We start from the raw sequence: 7,331 nt of genomic DNA, 5'->3' as shown, positions 1-7,331 counted from the left end.
GAGTCCAGTCCATAGTGGATCTAACATAATAGTGAGAGTCCAGTCCATAGTGGATCTAACATAATAGTGTGAGAGTCCAGTCCATAGTGGATCTAACATAATAGCGTGAGAGTCCAGTCCATAGTGGATCTAACATAATAGTGAGAGTCCAGTTCATAGTGGATCTAACATAATAGTGTGAGAGTCCAGTCCATAGTGGATCTAACATAATAGTGAGAGTCCAGTCCATAGTGGATCTAACATAATAGCGTGAGAGTCCAGTCCATAGTGGATCTAACATAATAGTGTGAGAGTCCAGTCCATAGTGGATCTAACATAATAGTGTGAGAGTCCAGTCCATAGTGGATCTAAAATAATAGTGTGAGAGTCCAGTCTATAGTGTATCTAACATAATAGTGAGAGTCCAGTCCATAGTGGATCTAACATAATAGTGTGAGAGTCCAGTCCATAGTGGATCTAACATAATAGTGAGAGTCCAGTCCATAGTGGATCTAACATAATAGTGAGAGAATCCAGTCCATAGTGGATCTAACATAATAATGTGAGAGTCCAGTCCATAGTGGATCTAACATAATAGTGAGAGAGTCCAGTCCATAGTGGATCTAACATAATAGTGAGAGTCCAGTCCATAGTTGATCTATCATAATAGTATGAGAGTCCAGTCCATAGTGGATCTAACATAATAGTGAGAGTCCAGTCCATAGTGGATCTAACATAATAGTGTGAGAGTCCAGTCCACAGTGGATCTAACATAATAGCGTGAGAGTCCAGTCCATAGTGGATCTAACATAATAGTGAGAGTCCAGTTCATAGTGGATCTAACATAATAGTGTGAGAGTCCAGTCCATAGTGGATCTAACATAATAGTGAGAGTCCAGTCCATAGTGGATCTAACATAATAGCGTGAGAGTCCAGTCCATAGTGGATCTAACATAATAGTGTGAGAGTCCAGTCCATAGTGGATCTAACATAATAGTGTGAGAGTCCAGTCCATAGTGGATCTAACATAATAGTGTGAGAGTCCAGTCTATAGTGGATCTAACATAATAGTGTGAGAGTCCAGTCCATAGTGGATCTAACATAATAGTGAGAGTCCAGTCCATAGTGGATCTAACATAATAGTGAGAGTCCAGTCCATAGTGGATCTAACATAATAGTGAGAGTCCAGTCCACAGTGGATCTAACATAATAGTGAGAGTCCAGTCCATAGTGGATCTAATCTAATAGTGAGAGTCCAGTCCATAGTGGATCTAACATAATAGTGAGAGTCCAGGCCATAGTGGATCTAACATAATAGTGTGAGAGTCCAGTCCATAGTGGATCTAACATAATAGTGAGAGTCCAGTCCATAGTGGATCTAACATAATAGTGAGAGTCCAGTCCATAGTGGATCTAACATAATAGCGTGAGAGTCCAGTCCATAGTGGATCTAACATAATAATAGTGTGAGAGTCCAGTGCATAGTGGATCTAACATAATAGTGTGAGAGTCCAGTCCATAGTGGATCTAACATAATATTGTGAGAGTCCAGTCCATAGTGGATCTAACATAATAGTGTGAGAGTCCAGTCAATAGTGGATATAACATAATAGTGAGAGTCCAGTCCATAGTGGATCTAACATAAGAGTGTGAGAGTCCAGTCCATAGTGGATCTAACATAATAGTGAGAGTCCAGTCCATAGTGGATCTAACATAATAGTGTGAGAGTCCAGTCTATAGTGGATATAACATAATAGTGAGAGTCCAGTCCATAGTGGATCTAACATAATAGTGTGAGAGTCCAGTCCATAGTGGATCCAACATAATAGTGAGAGTCCAGTCCATAGTGGATCTAACATAATAGTGAGAGTCCAGTCCATAGTGGATCTAACATAATAGTGAGAGTCCAGTCCATAGTGGATCTAACATAATAGTGAGAGTCCAGTCCATAGTGGATCTAACATAATAGTGAGAGAATCCAGTCCATAGTGGATCTAACATAATAGTGTGAGAGTCCAGTCCATAGTGGATCTAACATAATAGTGAGAGAGTCCAGTCCATAGTGGATCTAACATAATAGTGAGAGTCCAGTCCATAGTTGATCTATCATAATAGTATGAGAGTCCAGTCCATAGTGGATCTAACATAATAGTGAGAGTCCAGTCCATAGTGGATCTAACATAATAGTGAGAGTCCAGTCCATAGTGGATCTAACATAATAGTGAGAGTCCAGTCCATAGTGGATCTAACATAATAGTGAGAGTCCAGTCCATAGTGGATCTAATCTAATAGTGAGAGTCCAGTCCATAGTGGATCTAACATAATAGTGAGAGTCCAGTCCATAGTGGATCTAACATAATAGTGTGAGAGTCCAGTCTATAGTGTATCTAACATAATAGTGAGAGTCCAGTCCATAGTGGATCTAACATAATAGTGTGAGAGTCCAGTCCATAGTGGATCTAACATAATAGTGAGAGTCCAGTCCATAGTGGATCTAACATAATAGTGAGAGTCCAGTCCATAGTGGATCTAACATAATAGTGAGAGTCCAGTCCACAGTGGATCTAACATAATAGTGAGAGTCCAGTCCATAGTGGATCTAATCTAATAGTGAGAGTCCAGTCCATAGTGGATCTAACATAATAGTGAGAGTCCAGGCCATAGTGGATCTAACATAATAGTGTGAGAGTCCAGTCCATAGTGGATCTAACATAATAGTGAGAGTCCAGTCCATAGTGGATCTAACATAATAGTGAGAGTCCAGTCCATAGTGGATCTAACATAATAGCGTGAGAGTCCAGTCCATAGTGGATCTAACATAATAATAGTGTGAGAGTCCAGTGCATAGTGGATCTAACATAATAGTGTGAGAGTCCAGTCCATAGTGGATCTAACATAATATTGTGAGAGTCCAGTCCATAGTGGATCTAACATAATAGTGTGAGAGTCCAGTCTATAGTGGATATAACATAATAGTGTGAGAGTCCAGTCTATAGTGGATATAACATAATAGTGAGAGTCCAGTCCATAGTGGATCTAACATAAGAGTGTGAGAGTCCAGTCCATAGTGGATCTAACATAATAGTGAGAGTCCAGTCCATAGTGGATCTAACATAATAGTGTGAGAGTCCAGTCTATAGTGGATATAACATAATAGTGAGAGTCCAGTCCATAGTGGATCTAACATAATAGTGTGAGAGTCCAGTCCATAGTGGATCCAACATAATAGTGAGAGTCCAGTCCATAGTGGATCTAACATAATAGTGAGAGTCCAGTCCATAGTGGATCTAACATAATAGTGAGAGTCCAGTCCATAGTGGATCTAACATAATAGTGAGAGTCCAGTCCATAGTGGATCTAACATAATAGTGAGAGAATCCAGTCCATAGTGGATCTAACATAATAGTGTGAGAGTCCAGTCCATAGTGGATCTAACATAATAGTGAGAGTCCAGTCCATAGTGGATCTAACATAATAGTGAGAGTCCAGTCCATAGTTGATCTATCATAATAGTATGAGAGTCCAGTCCATAGTGGATCTAACATAATAGTGAGAGTCCAGTCCATAGTGGATCTAACATAATAGTGTGAGAGTCCAGTCCACAGTGGATCTAACATAATAGCGTGAGAGTCCAGTCCATAGTGGATCTAACATAATAGTGAGAGTCCAGTTCATAGTGGATCTAACATAATAGTGTGAGAGTCCAGTCCATAGTGGATCTAACATAATAGTGAGAGTCCAGTCCATAGTGGATCTAACATAATAGCGTGAGAGTCCAGTCCATAGTGGATCTAACATAATAGTGTGAGAGTCCAGTCCATAGTGGATCTAACATAATAGTGTGAGAGTCCAGTCCATAGTGGATCTAACATAATAGTGTGAGAGTCCAGTCTATAGTGTATCTAACATAATAGTGAGAGTCCAGTCCATAGTGGATCTAACATAATAGTGTGAGAGTCCAGTCCATAGTGGATCTAACATAATAGTGAGAGTCCAGTCCATAGTGGATCTAACATAATAGTGAGAGTCCAGTCCATAGTGGATCTAACATAATAGTGAGAGTCCAGTCCACAGTGGATCTTACATAATAGTGAGAGTCCAGTCCATAGTGGATCTAATCTAATAGTGAGAGTCCAGTCCATAGTGGATCTAACATAATAGTGAGAGTCCAGGCCATAGTGGATCTAACATAATAGTGTGAGAGTCCAGTCCATAGTGGATCTAACATAATAGTGAGAGTCCAGTCCATAGTGGATCTAACATAATAGTGAGAGTCCAGTCCATAGTGGATCTAACATAATAGCGTGAGAGTCCAGTCCATAGTGGATCTAACATAATAATAGTGTGAGAGTCCAGTGCATAGTGGATCTAACATAATAGTGTGAGAGTCCAGTCCATAGTGGATCTAACATAATATTGTGAGAGTCCAGTCCATAGTGGATCTAACATAATAGTGTGAGAGTCCAGTCTATAGTGGATATAACATAATAGTGTGAGAGTCCAGTCTATAGTGGATATAACATAATAGTGAGAGTCCAGTCCATAGTGGATCTAACATAAGAGTGTGAGAGTCCAGTCCATAGTGGATCTAACATAATAGTGAGAGTCCAGTCCATAGTGGATCTAACATAATAGTGTGAGAGTCCAGTCTATAGTGGATATAACATAATAGTGAGAGTCCAGTCCATAGTGGATCTAACATAATAGTGTGAGAGTCCAGTCCATAGTGGATCCAACATAATAGTGAGAGTCCAGTCCATAGTGGATCTAACATAATAGTGAGAGTCCAGTCCATAGTGGATCTAACATAATAGTGAGAGTCCAGTCCATAGTGGATCTAACATAATAGTGAGAGTCCAGTCCATAGTGGGGCCAGCAGGAGATCATCTTGAGTGGAGACAGGTCAGCAGCGCAGAGATGTCCCCAACCAATGCACAGGCGAGTGGTCCACCCCGGGTCCCAACTTTGGACAACCAATGCTTCATCCGTGGCCACCGAACCTGTGCTCCCCCCCTCCATGAAGGAGAAGGGGGCCGAGCAGAAAAGAAACGGCAGATCAACTGGTCTAAAAGGGGGTCTATTTAAAGGCTAGAGTATACAAATGAGTTTCAAGATGGGACTTAAATGCTTCTACTGAGGTAGCATCTCTAACTGTTACCGGGAGGGCATTCCAGAGTACTGGAGCCCCAATAGAAAACGCTTTATAGCCCGAGACTTTTTGGGGGATGTGCAATAATAGCAGCACTTTAACTTACTAGGCCAAAGGAGATGTGTATTTTTTTTCCTTCAGCACAAGTATTATATGCAACAATTTAACACTTCTCCACCTGCCTTATGCACATTAACTCCTATGGTCACTTTGTTCCTGATCTGCCCTGATCTTAGGTCATCAACCCAGCGAGATGGAACCTAGCTTTTGGCTACGATTTGACACCTAAACGTTTTATATGAATATTAATGTGCATTGTCCCGTGTAACAAAGATGGAACACATATCGCAAATGGCGACTTCCGATTAGGAGTTTTATAATACAACTATGAACAAGCTTATTGGTGTGTCTGCTGGGACTGGCGAAAGTTTAGTAGACCTCCAAGTCCGAGTCCATGGTTCTCGCCCGGAAAAGGGTGGAGTGCCATCTCCCGTGTTGGGGAGGAGATCTTGCCCCAAGTGGAGGAGTTCAAGTACCTCAGAGTCTTGTTCACGAGTGAGGGAAGAGTGGATCGTGAGATCGACAGGTGGATCGGTGAAGGCGTCTTCAGTAATGCGGACGCTGTATCGATCCGTTGTGGTGAAGAAGGAGCTGAGCCGGAAGGCAAAGCTCTCAATTTACCGGTCGATCTACGTTCCCATCCTCACCTATGGTCATGAGCTTTGGGTTATGACCAAAAGGACAAGATCACGGGTACAAGCGGTTGAAATGAGTGTCCTCCGCCGGGTGGCGGGGCTCTCCCTTAGAGATAGGGTGAGAAGCTCTGTCATCCGGGAGGAGCTCAAAGTAAAGCCACTGCTCCTCCACATGGAGAGGAGCCAGATGAGGTGGTTCGGGCATCTGGTCAGGATGCTACCCGAACGCCTCCCTAGGGAGGTGTTTTGGGCACGTCCGACCGGTACGAGGCCACGGGGAAGACCCAGGACACATTGGGAAGACTGTCCCCGGCTGGCCTGGGAACGCCTCGGGAGCTGGATGAAGTGGCTGGGGAGAGGGAAGTCTGGGCTTCTCTGATTAGACTGCTGCCCCCGCGGAAGAAGATGGATGGATGGATGGAAAACGAGATCGGTTATAAATTATTTAATGTCTCTGTGCGGCCCCCTAGCAAATACGTTACAGACCAGTGCCGGTCCCCGGACCGGTGGTTGGGGACCACTGTCTTAGAAGACCTGGTATTACTAAATGTATGACTTTTTGGAGTAGTAGGAAACGTGCAGATGTCAAAGGAGTTGAGAATCAAAGAACACAAGAGATCAAGTTTTTGGGTGTTATGATTAATGAGAATCTGTCATGGAAATCACAAATGTTGAACTATCTAAAAGTATTCCTCTGACACTGAAGCGTCATGAACTGGTAGAGTACAATCGCCTCTACCAAACAACAACTAAAACAGATCTGTAGAAAGGAAAAGCAATTATAACCTAAACGGAACTGAGGAACTTTTTTTTTTTTTTTATGTTTTAGAACAATGACAAAGGAAAGATGTATTTTGATCAAAGGTGTTAGTGTCACGTGGGGGTCGCATCTTACCATCCTACTGCGGGGTCGTTCTTCCAGGACGCAGACGGACAACTCCGGACAAAGCGTGAAGGCAGGAGATGATTTATTCTCCGTAAATCATACACGGTCAATCCAAACAAGACATGTACTGATCGCACGGGAAGCTAAGGCGAGACTTAGCACGGGAATCAAGAAGCATGAATTACCCAACGTAACAATGAAGCCAGGCTGAGCGTGGCGAGAAAGGTGAATAAATAGCTCTCTGATTAGTGCTCGACAGCAGGTGAGCGTGCCGACCACTAACCAGAGGCAGGTGAACTCAATCAGTACCCGTGGTAACCAAAACAAACACAGAGATGCACAAAACAGGAACTCAGGGAGTCCAAAACTAACAGAACATGACTAAACAAAACATGATCCGGGCCACGGATCATGTTGGAACAAAACTTGACCTTGGAACAAAAAAAGAGTGTCAAACTTTTTTTGTTTTACAAAACCCCAAAAAACAGAATACAATGATTTGCAAATCCTTTTCAACTTATATTCAATTGAATAGACTGCAAAGTCAAGATATTCAATGCTAGAACTGAGAAACTTCATTTTTTTGGGGGAAATAATCATTAACATAGGTCACAGGGGCATT

Source organism: Nerophis lumbriciformis, linkage group LG03 (genome assembly GCF_033978685.3).
Source record: "Nerophis lumbriciformis linkage group LG03, RoL_Nlum_v2.1, whole genome shotgun sequence".
Lineage (NCBI taxonomy): Eukaryota > Metazoa > Chordata > Actinopteri > Syngnathiformes > Syngnathidae > Nerophis > Nerophis lumbriciformis.
Note: the sequence above shows the minus strand (reverse complement) of the source record.